The sequence below is a fragment of the Coregonus clupeaformis genome, chromosome 36 (genome assembly GCF_020615455.1).
Source record: "Coregonus clupeaformis isolate EN_2021a chromosome 36, ASM2061545v1, whole genome shotgun sequence".
Taxonomy (NCBI): Eukaryota; Metazoa; Chordata; class Actinopteri; order Salmoniformes; family Salmonidae; genus Coregonus; species Coregonus clupeaformis.
The window spans coordinates 25,610,222-25,629,182 of record NC_059227.1 but is presented as its reverse complement, the minus strand read 5'-3'; positions in this window follow the sequence as shown (position 1 = coordinate 25,629,182).

The following is an 18,961-nucleotide window of genomic DNA, read 5'->3' as shown; positions in this document are numbered from 1 at the left end:
AGCTGCAGCTGCTTTTGAAATGGTTGGATCAATTGCAAACGATATGAAGAGCCTTTTCCCATCCTCAGTCTTCTACTACTCTATGGCAGGCAGACTCTATGCTTCAAGAGAGGGGTGAGAAAATCTCTGAAGCCACTGAGGCCGCACCCGCAGGCTCCCAGTCTGGTGTGGAAGTATCTGAGGAGAAGAACTGGACAACTGCAAAGACTGTTTACCACAATCTGAAGACAAAGATGATCAACTATTTCACACTAGTAAAACAAGCCAAAGCAACGATGGCACAAGCCAAAGAAAACCTCAGCCATATTCTGATTTCCATCCAGAAAGAGCTGTCGAAATCTGACCAAACGGTGACAGCAGGAGAGCTTTCACAAATAGAGAATGTGGTTGGAATTATGCTGGATGACATTAAGAAGGTAAGCAGTGGATGTGGTGAGGACCTGGTCTTGGAAGAGCCACAGTGGCCATTTTCCTCAACTTCATCAGCCAAATCAACATCAGCCAAATCACGGAAATCAGAGTGGGAATTTGCGCTCCTTTGCACTCCCATCCCTTCTGAATTACCAGAGAGGACTACTCTGCCCATTGTGAGACTGTATGAAGAGAGCTGTACAAGGCAAGACATTAAAAACGCCAAGAAGAATTATGCAAATATAATCAGGTAAATGTGCATATGAAGAGAACTGTGCAAGACAAAAAAACACCAATCAATAGTTATGCTTAGATAAGGTACAGCTGACAGAGAGCTTTACAAGGCACAAAATATAAGAACTATTTTAAAAAACAAAGTATTAGGCCCGAGCCTAGATACCACATAGATGAACATATTTGGAGCCCAGTTAGTCTGCCTGACGAACTCATATACTATCCTTGGCAGCATATGTGGGGAAAAGAATGCCTTCAGTTTAAGGATAACATCAGCACAGAACTTCACATCAAAAGGCACAACAACAACCAGCCCAGATGGCAGTTTGCATCTCTCCAGTCCTGTGCAGAACATGCCCATTTGCACCTGCATGTAGTACCCACAGGCTCCATTAGAGTTTGCCAGAGACTCACATTCTTACTCAGAACATTTGGCCACCTGCTCATTCTCCTTGCCATATGTGGTAGCTGAGTTCCCATGGAACCTGGGGAAGAGATGCTCCTGCACAAAGTGGTCAGGATTTGTTGAGGTGCGCACAGGAACCTTCTTTGCTGAGCTAGCAGTGATCCGAAGTTGAAGTGCGTCATACCACGCATAGGAGGCACTCTGTGCTTTAGTGACCTCCTCCAAGCTGGGACATTTACACTCCTCCAGCTTAACATAAACGTCATAAAATGACAAGCATTTCTGACACTGCATGTTGATGCCGTGTTCACCATGAGGCTACTGTAGGCTACTGTAGGCTACTGTAGGCTACTGTAGCTGTAGCTGTAGCTGTGTGGCTGCTGCTGGAACTTGATGACTGTTTGGTTTAGCTTTGATGCACTTGTGCAGAAGGCTCCCACTGGAACATTGGCCCCTTCCAAACTCTTAAGTGCGTCGTGGGAGTGGTACGCAGGGGTTGGAGGTAGAGATGGAGAAGCGGCCGGGGTGCTGGCAGAGAACTCAACAGATCTCGCTCAACCTTTTTGGAGCTAAATTCCGCTGCGTCCCCAAGTTCCACTGGCATTGCTCATCTGTACAGGACACCCCTGTCAATCCTCCATACACAGCATTCTGCACCTTCAACAAAAAACTGTTAGAATAGTCAATTACAGTACATAACACTAGTTTACATGGTGTTCACAGTTGACTAGTTTACACAGTTCCATTTTAACTAGTAGGTTTAGGTTATGTTGGTAATTTCCTATTTGATTGTAAAATTCACCTAGATTCTGTACCTACCTCATTGCCATTTGAGATTAGACTGAAATACTTATACAATGAGCCATTGAAACCAAGAACTGTGTGTGGATGTTATGTTGTAATAGTTACTGTAAGGTTATCAGTTCTGGTCAGCGGTATGGTATCATCACAATTAGCTAGCTAGCTAAGTAACTAGATAACATCAAACGTATCAGTCATAGAAAGGGCAAGTTATGATAAACAAAAAGCCAGCGAGCTACCTTCGATAGTATTGTAGCTGCATGACTGCAAGACTTCGACCTGCCCTGCAACACAAGAACCCCCTGTAATCTCCACCGTGCCGACAGATGATACAAGAATCCAGGCAGAATGATGATGTATGAAAAAATGTATGCACTCACTAACTGTAAGTCGCTCACTAACTCACTAACTGCTAAATGACTAAAATGTAATGTAAATGTAATGTTCAGTCATCGACATGAGTGAATCCACTGAGGCAGAACATTGGTGTGTGGTGCCAGGAAATCCATGTCTGCTATAGCAGATACCGTCATGAAGGAGGTACAGTTGAAGTCGGAAGTTTACATACACCTTAGCCAAATACATTTAAACTCAGTTTCACAGTTACTGACATTTAATCCTAATAAAAATTCCCTGTCTTAGGTCAGTTAGGATCACCACTTTATTTTAAAATGTGAAATGTCAGAATAATAGTAGAATGATTTATTTCAGCTTTTATTTCTTTCATCACATTCCCAGTGGGTCAGAAGTTTACATACACTCAATTAGTATTTGGTAGCATTTCCTTTAAATTGTTTAACATGGGTCAAGCGTTTCAGGTAGCCTTCCATAAGCTTCCCACAATAAGTTGGTGAATTTTGGCCAATTCCTCCTGACAGAGCTGGTGTAACTGAGTCAGGTTTGTAGGCCTCCTTGCTCGCACACGCTTTTTCAGTTCTGCCCACACATTTTCTATAGGATTGTGGTCAGGGCTTTGTGATGGCCACTCCAATACCTTGACTTTGTTGTCCTTAAGCCATTTTGCCACAACTTTGGAAGTATGATTGGGGTCATTGTCCATTTGGAAGACCCATTTGCGACCAAGCTTTAACTTCCTGACTGATGTCTTGAGATGTTGCTTCAATATATCCACATAATTTTCCTTCCTCATGATGCCATCTATTTTGTGAAGTGCACCAGTCCCTCCTGCAGCAAAGCACCCCCACAGCATGATGCTGCCACCCCCGTGCTTCACGGTTGGAATGGTGTTCTTCGGCTTGCAAGCGTCCCCCCTTTGTCCTTCAAACATAATGATGGTCATTATGGCCAAACATTTCTTTTTTTTTCATCAGACCAGAGGACATTTCTCCAAAAAGTACGATCTTTGTCCCCATGTGCAGTTGCAAACCGTAGTCTGGCTTTTTTATGGTGGTTTTGGAGCAGTGGCTTCTTCCTTGCTGAGCGGCCATTCAGGTTATGTTGATATAGGACTTGTTTACTGTGGATGTAGATACTTTTGTATCTGTTTCCTCCGGCATCTTCACAAGGTCCTTTGCTGTTGTCTTGTGATTGATTTGCACTTTTCGCACCAAAGTACGTTCATCTCTAGGAGACAGAATGCGTCTCCTTCCTGAGCAGTATGATGGCTGGTCCCATGTTGTTTATACTTGCGTACTATTGTTTGTACAGATGAACGTGGTACCTTCAGGCGTTTGGAAATTGCTCCAAAGGATGAACCAGACTTGTGGAAGTCAACAAAAAAAAAATTCTGAGGTCTTGGCTGATTTCTTTTGATTTTCCCATGATATCAAGCAAAGAGGCACTGAGTTTGAAGGTAGGCCTTGAAATACATCCACAGGTACACCTCCAATTGACTCAAATGATGTCAATTAGCCTATCAGAAGCTTCTAAAGCTGTTTAAAGGCACAGTCAACTTAGTGTATGTAAACTTCTGACCCACTGGAATTGTGATACAGTGAATTATAAGTGAAATAATCTGTCTGTAAACAATTGTTGGAAAAATTACTTGTGTCATGCACAAAGTAGATGTCCTATCCGAATTGCCAAAACTATAGTTTGTTAACAAGAAAGTTGTGGAGTGGTTGAAAAACAAGTTTTAATGACTCCAACCTAAGTGTATGTAAACTTCCGACTTCAACTCTATATCCAGATGAAGAAGGGCAAGTTACAGCTCGCCGTGATCTCACAGCTGGGATAGCTAAACTGGAGGAGCTCATACAGTGGGGAAAAAAAGTATTTAGTCAGCCACCAATTGTGCAAGTTCTCCCACTTAAAAAGATGAGAGAGGCCTGTAATTTTCATCATAGGTACATGTCAACTATGACAGACAAAATGAGAAAAAAAAATCCAGGAAATCACATTGTAGGATTTTTAATGAATTTATTTGCAAATTATGGTGGAAAATAAGTATTTGGTCAATAACAAAAGTTTCTCAATACTTTGTTATATACCCTTTGTTGGCAATGACACAGGTCAAACGTTTTATGTAAGTCTTCACAAGGTTTTCACACACTGTTGCTGGTATTTTGGCCCATTCCTCCATGCAGATCTCCTCTAGAGCAGTGATGTTTTGGGGCTGTGTTTGGGATCATTGTCATGCTGAAAGACCCAGCCACGTTTCATCTTCAATGCCCTTGCTGATGAAAGGAGGTTTTCACTCAAAATCTCACGATACATGGCCCCATTCATTCTTTCCTTTACACGGATCAGTCGTACTGGTCCCTTTGCAGAAAAACAGCCCCAAAGCATGATGTTTCCACCCCCATGCTTCACAGTAGGTATGGTGTTCTTTGGATGCAACTCAGCATTCTTTGTCCTCCAAACACGCACGAGTTGAGTTTTTACCAAAAAGTTCTATTTTGGTTTCATCTGGCCATATGACATTCTCCCAATCCTCTTCTGGATCATCCAAATGCACTCTAGCAAACTTCAGACGGGCCTGGACATGTACTGGCTTAAGCAGGGGGACACGTCTGGCACTGCAGGATTTGAGTCCCTGGCGGCGTAGTGTGTTACTGATGGTAGGCTTTGTTACTTTGGTCCCAGCTCTCTGCAGGTAATTCACTAGGTCCCCCCGTGTGGTTCTGGGATTTTTGTTCACCGTTCTTGTGATCATTTTGACCCCACGGGGTGAGATCTTGCGTGGAGCCCCAGATCGAGGGAGATTATCAGTGGTCTTGTATGTCTTCCATTTCCTAATAATTGCTCCCACAGTTGATTTCTTCAAACCAAGCTGCTTACCTATTGCAGATTCAGTCTTCCCAGCCTGGTGCAGGTCTACAATTTTGTTTCTGGTGTCCTTTGACAGCTCTTTGGTCTTGGCCATAGTGGAGTTTGGAGTGTGACTGTTTGAGGTTGTGGACAGGTGTCTTTTATACTGATAACTAGTTCAAACAGTTGCCATTAATACAGGTAACGAGTGGAGGACAGAGGAGCCTCTTAAAGAAGAAGTTACAGGTCTGTGAGAGCCAGAAATCTTGCTTGTTTGTAGGTGACCAAATACTTATTTTCCACCATAATTTGCAAATAAATTCATTAAAAATCCTACAATGTGATTTTCTGGAGAAAAAAAATCTCAATTTGTCTGTCATAGTTGACGTGTACCTATGATGAAAATTACAGGCCTCTCTCATCTTTTTAAGTGGGAGAACTTGCACAATTGGTGGCTGACTAAATACTTTTTTTCTCCACTGTATCTCAGGGGATGATTGGTGCTCTCTCCCGTGGTCTTACTCACTAAGTCAACCGCATCTTTTCTGACAGCAACTTGACCCCTCTGGTTTTGACAGTGGCGGCTGGAAAGAGTGCATCCGATACAGTCCTTACTAAGCTGAAGATAAAGGACAAGAAGGCTGGGATGCCCACAGCTTACGAGCTGGTTCAGCGGTTTGCAGAGGAGTCTGGGAAGCGCCTCCTGCCTTCTTTAGCTTCAATGACTTTGGCTCAGGGAGTCAGTGTGTCAGCTAGCGTATCCGAAGATAGGATTTCCTGCTCCTCTTCTTCATCAGTATTCAGTGACACAGTCAGTCTGTTTAACAAAGTTATGGTAAGCCAGGTCATGGAATCTGTGGTTTCTGATGCCAAAAGCAGCATATGCCTCGCCTCCATCCCAATCCTCTGACAACTCAGACAGTGATAATGACTTCACTGGCCTCATCAGCATGCTAGTGGTGAGACTTATGTCAAAGATCCAAACCAAAACCGATCTATACCCAGTTGACGTTGCACGCACGTCACAAGACCTGATCCCGAAGGTCATGGCTGTCTTCAGTGCAATGTCAGGCTCTTCTGAGACCCAAGTTTAGTCTAAAATAACTGTAATGTTAAATAAAATATAGGCTTACTTCGTTCATACAGTGCCTTCAGTAAGTATTCACACCCCTTGTCCTTTTCCACATGTTGTTGTGTTACAGATTTTGTTTAACTGGCCTACACACAATACCCCATAATGTCAAAGTGGAATTATAATTTTTACAAATTAATAAAATATGAAAAGCTGAAATCTCTTGAGTCAATAAGTATGCATTATGGGGTGTTGCATTTTGGCAAGCCTAAATAAGTTCAGGAGTGACTTGCTTAACACGTCACATACAGTGCATACAGTATTCAGACCCTATAACTTTTTCCACATTTTGTTACGTTACAGCCTTATTCTAAAATTGATTAAATTGTTTTTTTCCCTCATCAACCTACACACAATACCCCATAATGACAAAACAAAAACAGGTTTTTAGACATTTTTGCTAATGTATTAAAACAAAAAAAAGTATTCAGACCCTTTACTCAGTACTTTCTTGAAGCACCTTCTTGGGTATGATGCTACAAGGTTGGCACACATATATTTGGGGAGTTTCTCCCATTCTTCTCTGCAGATCCTCTCAAGCTCTGTCAAGTTGAATGGGGAGCGTCGCTGCACAGTTATTTTCAGGTCTGTCCAGAGGTGTTCGATCGGGTTCAAGTCTGGGCTCTGGCTGGGCCACTCAAGGACATTCAGAGACTTGTCCCGAAGCCACTCCTGCGTTGTCTTGGCTTTGTGCTTAGGGTTGTTGTCTTGTTAATAAGGTATTATTTTATACATTTGCAAACATTTCTAAAAACCTGTTTTCGCTTATGGGGTATTGTGTGAAGATTGATGAGGAACATGTTTTATTTAATCAATTTTAGAATAAGGCTTTAACGTAACAGCAGGACAATAACCTAAAACACTGGAGTTGCTTACCAAGAAGACATTGAATGTTCCTAAGTGGCCGAGTTACAGTTTTGACTTAAATCTGATTGAAAATGTATTGAAAGACCTGAAAATGGTTGTTTAGCAATGATCAACAACCAATTTGACAGAGTTTGAAGAATTTTGAAAAGAATAATGGGCAAATGTGCACAATCCAGATGTTGAACACTCTTAGAGACTTACCCAGAAAGACTCACAGCTGTAATTGCTGCCCAAGTTTATTCTAACAGGTATTGACTTAGGGGGTAGAATACTTATCTAATCAAGATATATTGGTGTTTTATTTTTCACATATGTTTTACAAATGTTACACTTTGTCTTGCACTTTGACATTACAAAGTATTTTGTGTAGATCGTTGACAAAAAATGACAATTAAATCCATTTTAATTCCACTTTGTAACCTAACTAAATGTAGAAAAAGTAAAGGGGTGTGAATACTTTCTGAAGCCACTGTAAATGAAATAATCAAATATTCAAGACATACAGTGAAAAGGAAATCAACTGTTTTTTGTCTTGTTTTTTCAAACTCATTGAAGAGAATCTAGGGTGCCCTAATTAATACATAATACATGTCATACCTGAATAAATTCAGTAGGGGGACACATATACAAGGCAAAGGCAGGACCGCTACTGCAGTTCTATCATCAATCACTCTGTCTGGAGCTACAGAGAGATAGAGGCCCAAATGATAATGTATAGTGGTATAAAGTACTTAAGTAAAAATACTTTCAAGTACTACTTAAGTTGTTTTTTGGGGGAATCTGTACTTTACTTTACTATTTCTATTTTTGTTACTTTTACTTTTACTTCAAAATAATGTACTTTTTACTCAATACATTTTCCCTGACACCCAGAAGCACTCATTACATATTGAATGCTTAGCAGGACAGGAAAATGGTCCAATTCACACACTTATCATGAGAACTTCCCTGGTCATCTCTACTGGCTCTGATCTGGCGGACTCACTGACCACAAATGTTTGTTTGTAAATTATGTCTGAGTGTTGGAGTGTGCCCCTGGCAATCTGTAAATAAAAAGAAAGAAAAAAAAGAAAATAGTGCCGTCTGGTTTGTTTAATATAAAAAATGTGAAATGATTTATAATTTTGCTTTTACTTTTGATACTTAAGTATATTTTAGCAATTACATTTACTTTTGAAACTTAAACTACCAGTCAAAAGTTTGGACACACCTACTCATTCAAGGGTTTTTCTTTATTTTTACTATTTTTTACATTGTAGAATAATAGTGAAGACATAAAAACTATGAAATAACACATATGCAATCATGTAGTAAACAAAAAGTGTTAAACAAATCAAAATATATTTTACATTTGAGATTCTTCAAATAGCCACCCTGTGCTTTGATGACAGCTTTGCACACTCTTGGCAATCTCTCAACCAGCTTCACCTGGAATGTTTTTCCAACAGTCTTGATGGAGTTCCTACATATGCTGAGCACTTGATGGCTGCTTTTCCTTCACTCTGCGGTCCAACTCATCCCAAACCATCTCAATTGGGTTGAGGTCAGGGGATTGTGGCCAGGTCATCTGCAGCACTCCATCACTCTCCTTCTTGGTAAAATAGCCCTTACACAGCCTGTGTTGAGTCATTGTCCTGCTGAAAAACAAATGATAGTACCACTAAGCCCAAACCAGATGGGATGGTGTATAGCTACAGAATGCAGTGGTAGCCATGCTTGTTAAGTGTGCCTTGAATTCTAAATAAATCACAGACAGTGTCACAAGCAAAGCACCCCCACACCCTAACACCTCCTCCTCCATGCTTTACGGTGGGAAATACACATGCGGAGACCATCCATTCACCCACACCGCGTCTCACAAAGACACAGCGGTTGGAACTAAAACTCTCCAATTTGGACTCCAGACCAAAGGACACATTTCAACCGGTCTAATGTCCATTGCTCGTGTTTCTTGGGCCAAGCAGGTCTCTTCTTCTTATTGGTGTCCTTTAGTAGTGGTTTCTTTGCAGCAATTCAACCATGAAAGCCTGATTCACACAGTCCTCTCTGAACAGTTGATGTTGAGATGTGTCTGTTACTTGAACTCTGTGAAGCATTTATTTGGGATGCAATTTCTGAGGCTGGTAACTCTAATGCACTTATCCTCTGCAGCAGAGGTAACTCTGGGTCTTCCATTCCTTTGGCGGTCCTCATGTGAGCCAGTTTCATCATAGTGCTTGATGGTTTTTGCGACTGCACTTGAAGAAGTTATTGAAATGTTCCGTATTGACTGACCTTCATGTCTTAAAGTAATGATGGACTGTTGTTTCTCTTTGCTTATTTTAGCTGTTCTTGCCATAATATGGACTTGGTCTTTTACCAAATAGGGCTATCTTCTGTATACCCCCCTTTACCTTGTCACAACACAACTGTTTGGCTCAAACGCATTAAGAAGGAAAGAAATTCCACAAATGAACTTTAAAGAAGGCACACATGTTAATTGAAATGCAATCCAGGTGACTACCTCATGAAGCTGGTTGAGAAAATGCAAAGCTGTCATCAAAGCAAAGGGTGGATATTTGGAGAATCTCAAATATGAAATATATTTTGATTTGTTTAACAATTTTTGGGTTACTACATGATTCCATTTGTGTTATTTCAGAGTTTTGATGTCTTAACTATTATTCTACAATGTAGAAAACAGTACAAATAAAGAAAAACCCTTGAATGATTAGGTGTGTCCAAACTTTTGACTGGTACTGTAAGTATATATCAAACCAAATACTTTTAAACTAGTATTTTACTGGGTGACTTTCACTTTTACTTGGGTCTATGAAGGTATCTTGACTTTTACTCAAGTTTGATAATTGGGTACTTTTTCCACCACTGATAATGGGGCACCTGTGTGACATGAGCCACAATAACGATTAGCCACAATAGTAGAATATGATGTTTACCTTCAAAATAAATGTCCATCATTAAAAGTGATGTAAATTGATAAAAATAGTGGAATCATGACATATATTTGGGCTAAGTAAAGCTAAACAAGGTTGGAATGTTGTTACGTAATTTAAAATTAAATACAATAATGAATTTGACAATAAACAGAAAAAACTGTTGAAATCCCACTGTGGATGCGTTAGACTGCATAATTGCAATGAAGGCATGCTGGTATGCAATGTACAGCCTTACATTTGGATTGTGCACCCATGAAATGGGTTATCAGCCTACTCAGTGATACCGACAGAACACAATTCTCAAGGGTTTACATAAATATTAACGTCTTAGCTTTTATTGCTGCACTTTGACTGTGGGAAATCACCTCACTATTCAGCCTATTGTGCATATTGAATATTCATATTAGACGTATTGGACATGCATAGCTCTTATTGCGGGACTCTGAAACCACTGTGAAGTGAGACACATTAGCTCAACAGTCAACCTACTATGTGTATTGGACATTCATATTGCACTGTACAGCCTACCAGTGGCGGCTCCTGAAAAAATTCTCAGGGGGGGCAATTTTTCTGATGATTTAGGTGACCTACACACATTTAAAAAAAAGATATGTCCAGCAACAACATGAAGACAGGGGCAGCATATAAGTCAATACCAGAAGCATTTATTGACTGATCTGGGGAGATGGATTCCAATTTCTGTGACAGATTATAAATAATCTCTGATGCCTTTGTTATATTAGCTTTTGGTTGAATGTACTGTCGTAGTAAATATATAATGTTATAGCTTGGTCTGACTAAAATCTTGTGCATGACCCATTTTGTGTTGGGCGTTTGTTTTCAATCAATGCTGTTCCTATCCTATAACAATGGACAAAAGAGTCCTATCTTGTCAGCCTTGTCAGCAGGTGGCCAAGGACAACACCCACGCCATAGGTCTCTCAGTTCTTCCAACTCACGAGTTCTTGCTCTGAGGACACACACACACACACACACACACACACACACACACATCATCACTGATAACACACACACATCATCACTGTTAAACACACACACACACACACACAAAAATCCCCTCTCTTTAGGCTGAACATTTGAAGACAGAGAACCCGACTCAGAGCCAATGCAACAGTGGAGGGGACCTCGCCTCAACTCATCAGGACCAATCAGAAGATCAGAACTACTAGATTCAACCTACATCATTTATTGTATAAAATGTCTGCACACAATGTTTTCGGGGCTCTCTTCAGATAGCTCCCCTAAGAGTTTGACGAACGAGTCCGTGCACGCGATTCCAGATATCTTTACCTCTGAATAAACTGCCTTTATTATACCATATCCACCCTGTCCAAAGTCTCTACTTGGTCTCAGTTCTCCAGTAAACTTGTGATTATCAACAGTACACAACGGTAACAAACAATTGGGGGAACTCACGGGGCAGATAGTAAGGTCGCAGTGACACAGAAAGCAGTTCAATGTCGGGGGGTACAGAGTCGCTCTCTTACCAGGATCGATTTTCCCTGTGACTGTCAGATCGCGGTCCGCTCTGACCAGGGTGAAGCCGGCCGGCTCCACTTCTCTGTCCGGGACTCTGTCATCCAGCCAAGTCTCAGTAAATGCCAGCAAACAGGCCTCCCGATATTCGTGTTGGAAGCGCAGATTCGCTGACAACTCATCCGCTTTCCCCCTCTATGACTGGGCATTAATCAGCAAGGTGGTGGGTAAGGGAAGTTTGTTCTTAATTTTTTTAAAGTCGTTGTCTGATTCCCCCGCGTTTTCCACGTTTGCATTTGGGTTTGTAATCCACTCGCAGACAATCAGGTATTAGATGGGCCATTGGGATATCCATCGCGCTCGTATTTGAGTTGCATTGTAGTAAAAAACTCCCAGCTGTATTGGATTCCGCTGCCAGCAGCGTTTTCATTATTTAGTCCGTTCGTAGCGGGTATGTACACGATCAACAAGATCAGTCCAAAACCCACCACTGGAAATCCATGGTTGGCAGAATGTTTGTAAACTAAGTGTACAAATTAAAAACATAAAATAACGCCACTAAGTGTACAAATTAAAAACATAAGATAACGCCACACTGCAGGTCGCAACAGAGACGCTGCTACCCGCTATTTTCTTAGTTACGTTCATGGTTACGTCACGTATGACGAAAGCGCGTAAGTGCAAGCCCTCAGACACCCATAGAGATTGTATTGAAAGCTCTGAAATTTGAAAAAAATAGATTTTACATGGGAGTCTATGACAGACTTCTGGGCGATTTTCAACCTGACTGAAATCGCCCCAAAAACGGGCGGGGCCATTTGAAGCACGACTTTAGCCTGATTGGACATTTAGTGGCAGTCAGATCAGATTAGAACACTGATAACTACTGTTGCCGTGATATAATTGATTAGAAAAAAAATCCCTTCCTTTTCCCGTTTGGCAGTGCGTCGCCCATATCGCCCTATTGAACACACCGCCCCTGCAGCCTACTCAGTGACACCCACAGAACACAACTATGTAGACGCTAATATTTGTGTAAACTCTACATAGTTGTGTTCTGTCCCACTGGGCACAGATGTCAATTCAACGTCTTTTCCACATTGTTTCAATGTAATTTCATTGAAATTACATGGAAACCAAGTTGATTAAACCAGTGTGTGCCCAGTGGGGCGGCTGTCTCTGAGTAGGCTGATACCCCATTTAATTGGTGCACAATCCATAGGTTAGGCTCTACAGTTGCAATATGAATGTCCAATACACAAAGTAGCTTGACTGGTGAGCTTAATGTGGCTCACTTTACCGTGGTTTCAGAGTCCTGAGATAAGAGCTAACATTTGTGTAAACTCTACATAGTTGTGTTCTGTGGGTGTCACTGAGTGGGCTGATACCCCATTTCATGTGTGCACAATCCATAGGTAAGGCTGTACAGTGCATACAAGTATGTCCAATGCAATTATGCAGTCTAATATATCCACAGTGGGATTTCAATTGTTTTCTGTTTATTGTCAAATTAATTAATTGTTGTATTTCGTTTTTTGAATTATGTAACAACATTCCAACCTTGTATAGCTTTATATAGTCCAAACATATGGCATGGTTCCACTATTTGTATTCGTTTGCATCACTTTCAATTAGGGACTTTTCATTTAAAGGTGAACCGCAAATTCCACTGTGGCTAATCGTTATTGTGGCTCATTTCACACAGGTAAATGAACCTTGCGAACTGAAGTTGGTGGTACAGTGAGGGAAACAAGTATTTGATCCCCTGCTGATTTTGTACGTTTGCCCACTGACAAAGAAATGATCAGTCTATACGTTTAATGGTAGGTTTATTTGAACAGTGAGAGACAGAATAACAACAAAAAAATCCAGAAAAACGCATGTCAAAAATGTTATAAATTGATTTGCATTTTAATGAGGGAAATAAGTATTTGACCCCCTCTCAATCAGAAAGATTTCTGGCTCCTAGGTGTCTTTTATACAGGTAACGAGCTGAGATTAGAGCACACTCTTAAAGGGAGTGCTCCTAATCTCAGCTTGTTACCTGTATAAAAGACACCTGTCCACAGAAGCAATCAATCAATCAGATTCCAAACTCTCCACCATGGCCAAGACCAAAGAGCTCTCCAAGGATGTCAGGGACAAGATTGTAGACCTACACAAGGCTGGAATGGGCTACAAGACCATCGCCAAGCAGCTTGGTGAAAAGGTGACAACAGTTGGTGCGATTATTCGCAAATGGAAGAAACACAAAAGAACTGTCAATCTCCCTCGGCCTTGGGCTCCATGCAAGATCTCACCTTGTGGAGTTGTAATGATCATGAGAACGGTGAGGAATCAGCCCAGAACTACACGGGAGGATCTTGTCAATGATCTCAAGGCAGCTGGGACCATAGTCACCAAGAAAACAATTGGTAACACACTACGCCGTGAAGGACTGAAATCCTGCAGCGCCCACAAGGTCCCCCTGCTCAAGAAAGCACATATACAGGGGCGTCAGAAGTTTGCCAATGAACATCTGAATGATTCAGAGGAGAACTGGGTGAAAGTGTTGTGGTCAGATGAGACCAAAATCGAGCTCTTTGGCATCAACTCAACTCGCCGTGTTTGGAGGAGGAGGAATGCTGCCTATGACCCCAAGAACACCATCCCCACCGCAAACATGGAGGTGGAAACATTATGCTTTGGGGGTGTTTTTCTGCTAAGGGGACAGGACAACTTCACCGCATCAAAGGGACGATGGACGGGCAATGTACCGTCAAATCTTGGGTGAGAACCTCCTTCCCTCAGCCAGGGCATTGAAAATGGGTCATGGATGGGTATTCCAGCATGACAATGACCCAAAACACACGACCAAGGCAACAAAGGAGTGGCTCAAGAAGAAGCACATTAAGGTCCTGGAGTGGCCTAGCCAGTCTCCAGACCTTAATCCCATAGAAAATCTGTGGAGGGAGCTGAAGGTTCGAGTTGCCAAACGTCAGCCTCGAAACCTTAATGACTTGGAGAAGATCTGCAAAGAGGAGTGGAACAAAATCCCTCCTGAGATGTGTGCAAACCTGGTGGCCACCTACAAGAAACGTCTGACCTCTGTGATTGCCAACAAGAGTTTTGCCACCAAGTACTAAGTAATATTTTGCAGAGGGGTCAAATACTTATTTCCCTCATTAAAATGCAAATCAATTTATAACATTTTTGACATGCGTTTTTCTGGATTTTTTTGTTATTCTGTCTCTCACTGTTCAAATAAACCTACCATTAAAATTATAGACTGATCATGTCTTTGCCAGTGGGCAAACGTACAAAATCAGCAGGGGATCAAATACATATTTCCCTCACTGTAGGTACAATAGGTGAGCTGGCCTCTGTTTAATGCTAAGTATAGCGCTATCTCTGCCAACTCTCTCAACGGGCCGCCCTGCTGCATTATGTTACCAGTATTCATACATTTGGTCAGTAGGAGACAGTATAATTCTCAATTATCAGAAGGTGTAATTGTTTTTGGTAACCTGCAAAAAACATTTGACTTTTTATGGTCTGCTAAACATTTCGTAGAGGCAATTCGTGATGCAGATAAAAAATAAAATACAAAGACATTTCGATGTCTTGCCAAGGCTGCACTGCAGCATTTACTCACAGGTGCTATCCCACTACTGGACGGCATGGGGATTTGACCTGCTTCGTTTCCGACCTGAGCAGGTACACCCCTCCTTAGACGCCCTGGTGGTCCCGGGATCCCCATATCAATACCGAATTTATCGCGGACACCCTTTCGACATAGCGTGCTGCAGCCCAGAGCTCATCAGTTCAATCGATCCGCCAACCTCAGCCTCCCAGTGACTTGGATTACAGGCACGCATCACCAGACCCGGTGAGAAACTCAGCTGCAGGTAACGGTTATAAAGGTAGGAGTCTGTGACGTAATTTCGAAGGAATTGCGAAGGAATGCTAAAAGATTATGCTAAAAGATGAGAATACTCTTGTATCAATACATCTTCCAGCACCCTATGCACTATTAGCAATATTGTAAAACATTGTAAAACATTTATAATCCTCTCTTACTCAAACAGTAAAGCTACAGACAATTCAACATCTTGGTCCAGCACAGGGAGAATGAGTGAGGAACAAGGGATCATTCCTCCAGGACCTGAAGCTCAATACCAGAGGCTTCTTCTATACAGAGAACAAAACAAGAACACACACATCATACATGTCAGACCATTCATTCTGCAACAGACTGTAAAGATGGAATAGTTCATATGGGTTTAGATGGACAAGATGATTATGTCAAAATACTCTTTATGACTCATTAAATAGTTGTATGCTCCAATTGGCATGTGGATTGTGGAACCATCCATAATGTTTAGGTCTATCCAGTCCTTTAGGATCTGTTAACACTGAAGGTGTGGTAGCCAGGGGGAGCTAGGAACCTAAATGGAACTGGGGTGCGTTCAGTTCGATAAAGTGTTTGCTACGTTGTATGACGGTTTGTATTGAAAGACACGTTTCCCCTAATCGTTGTTCAATGTTCTTGAACAGATCTTGAGTTACGGTTTCTCTGTTTGGTGGGTGTGGCAGTGACTACTCTGACAGCGTACCCCAACCTAAAACCCAACCCCTCCCTGTTTTTCAAATGCTTGTTCAGAACAGCACAGTTTCTGTTTAATTGCACACTGCACACTGTTTTTTCATACCGAACGCAGCCCTGGGCCAGTGCCTGTGACACACCACGCTGATGGTCGTTGTGCCTTGGGTGGGCGGTTCCTCCTGGTTTTGTCAACAGTGACCATGGCAACCATGATGGTCCATGCCACAACGAGCATAATGCTTATGATGTGCAGCTCAATTACAAAATGTTAGCTGCTACGTGCTGAAATTAAATAAATTAATAAATGCTGAACTTGAAGTTAGTAAAACCAAGATGTGTGCTTAGCCATAAAGAATTGAGTCCACTGTCTTTTAGGTTTAAGAGATTAACTCAGTGTTTGAGATGTTGAAATGACAATCCAAACTTCTTTCCCCCATAGCATCTAACAGCCTACCCATCAAGAGAAAAGCAGTGGTGATCAGTAACTCCATCAGAAGACTATTACCTATGTTTGTCAAAAGCCATGACCTGTCTCTGTGTGTTCTGTGTGTGGAGTAATACCGTATGTCTCTATATAGCCACGTGATATCCTCTAAGTAGGGTCAAACATGTAACCTCCTCTTTCAGTATGAACCACACAAATTAATTCACATTGACACATTTTGATGACTTCAGATAATTTGTATTGTAGAACGTTTCTTGACGGAGGGGCCATGTCATTCTATGTGATGTACATTGTGTTCATTTGGTTCACAATTTATTGGAAGTGGTCGGAGCTCAAGGACATCCATTAAGAGAAGGACCAGTTACAGACTAGTCATAGACATACGTCATTGGTTGAAGTTACATTCACCTCTTTAACAATCAAAATATTTACATATTTTCATTACAGACACTCCATTACCAACTTGCTGACAAGAAGAGTCTTATTTTTCCAAAGTTTTAAAGGCAACATGTACTATTATCCTCCACATGAACCTACATCCATCCCTAACCGTCAAAAACGGTCTTCTTTTGAAGGTGTGAAATGACTAGCTATGTTCTTTTAGGGTGAGGTGTGATGCTGTGGTTAAATTAAAAGACAACCCATGACCACGACCTCTTTCTCTTGCTCTCTCTGCTCAACCTCAGGAAAACAGAAGTGTTCTGAGCTCAAGGACAACCACTGAGAGAAGGACTAGTTGCAGTCATAGACATACCTATTTATTCTTATTTTTATCTAGATCTTTCCCTATTTTAGCTACAATCACAGTAAAAAATTGCAGTTCAGCCCTTGATAGGTTTAGGTTTATTTGAACATATTGGTACGTACAGTCGAAGTCGGAAGTTTACATACACTTGGGTTGGAGTCATTCAAACTCGTTTTTCAACCACTCCACAAATTTCTTGTTAACAAACTATAGTTTTGGCAAGTCGGTTAGGACATCTACTTTGTGCATGACACAAGTCATTTTTCCAACAATTGTTTACAGACAGATTATTTCACTTATCATTCACTGTATCACAATTCCAGTGGGACAGAAGTTTACATACACTAAGTTGACTGTGCCTTTAAACAGCTTGGAAAATTCCAGAAAATGATGTCATGGCTTTAGAAGCTTCTGATAGGCTAATTGACATCATTTCAGTCAATTGGAGGTGTACCTGTGGATGTATTTCAAGGCCTACCTTCAAACTCAGTGCCTCTTTGCTTGACATCATGGGAAAATCAAAAGAAATCAGTCAAGACCTCAAAAATTAATTTGTAGACTTCCACAAGTCTGGTTCATCATTGGGAGCAATTTCCAAACGCCTGAAGGTACCACGTTCATCTGTACAAACATTAGTACGCAAGTATAAACACCATGGGACCACGCAGCTGTCATACCGCTCAGGAAGGAGATGCATTCTGTCTCCTAGACATGAACGTACCTTGGTGCGAAAAGTGCAAATCAATCCCAGAACAACAGCAAAGAACCTTGTGAAGATGCTGGAGGAAACAGGTACAAAATAATCTATATTCACAGTAAAACGAGTCCTATATCGACATAACCTGAAAGGCCGCTCAGCAAGGAAGAAGCCACTGCTCCAAAACCGGCATAAAAAAGCCAGACTACGGTTTGCAACTGCACATGGCGACAAAGATCGTACTTTTTGGAGAAATGTCCTCTGGTCTGATGAAACAAAAATCGAACTGTTTGGCCATAATGACCATCGTTATGTTTGGAGGAAAAATGGGGTGGCTTGCAAGCCGAAGAAAACTATCCCAACCGTGAAGCATGGGGGTGGCAGCATCATGCTGTGGGGGTGCTTTGCTGCAGGAGGGACTGGTGCACTTCACAAAATAGATGGCATCATGAGGAAGGAACATTATGTGGATATACTGAAGCAACATCTCAAGACTTCAGTCAGGAAGTTAAAGCTTGGTCGCAAATGGGTCTTCCAAATGGACAATGACCCCAAGCATACTTCCAAAGTTGTGGCAAAATGGCTTAAGGACATCAAAGTCAAGGTATTGGAGTGGCCATCACAAAGCCCTGACCTCAATCCTATAGAAAATGTGTGGGCAGAACTGAAAAAGTGTGTGCGAGCATGGAGGCCTACAAACTTGACTCAGTTACACCAGCTCTGTCAGGAGGAATGGGACAAAATTCACCCAACTTATTGTGGGAAGCTTGTGGAAGTCTACCCGAAACGTTTGACCCAAGTTAAACAATTTAAAAGCAATGCTACCAAATACTAATTGAGTGTATGTAAACTTCTGACCCACTGGGAATGTGATGAAAGAAATAAAAGCTGAAATAAATAATTCTCTCTACTATTATTCTGACATTTCACATTCTTAAAATAAAGTGGTGATCCTAACTGACCTAAGACAGGGAATTCGTACTAGGATTAAATGT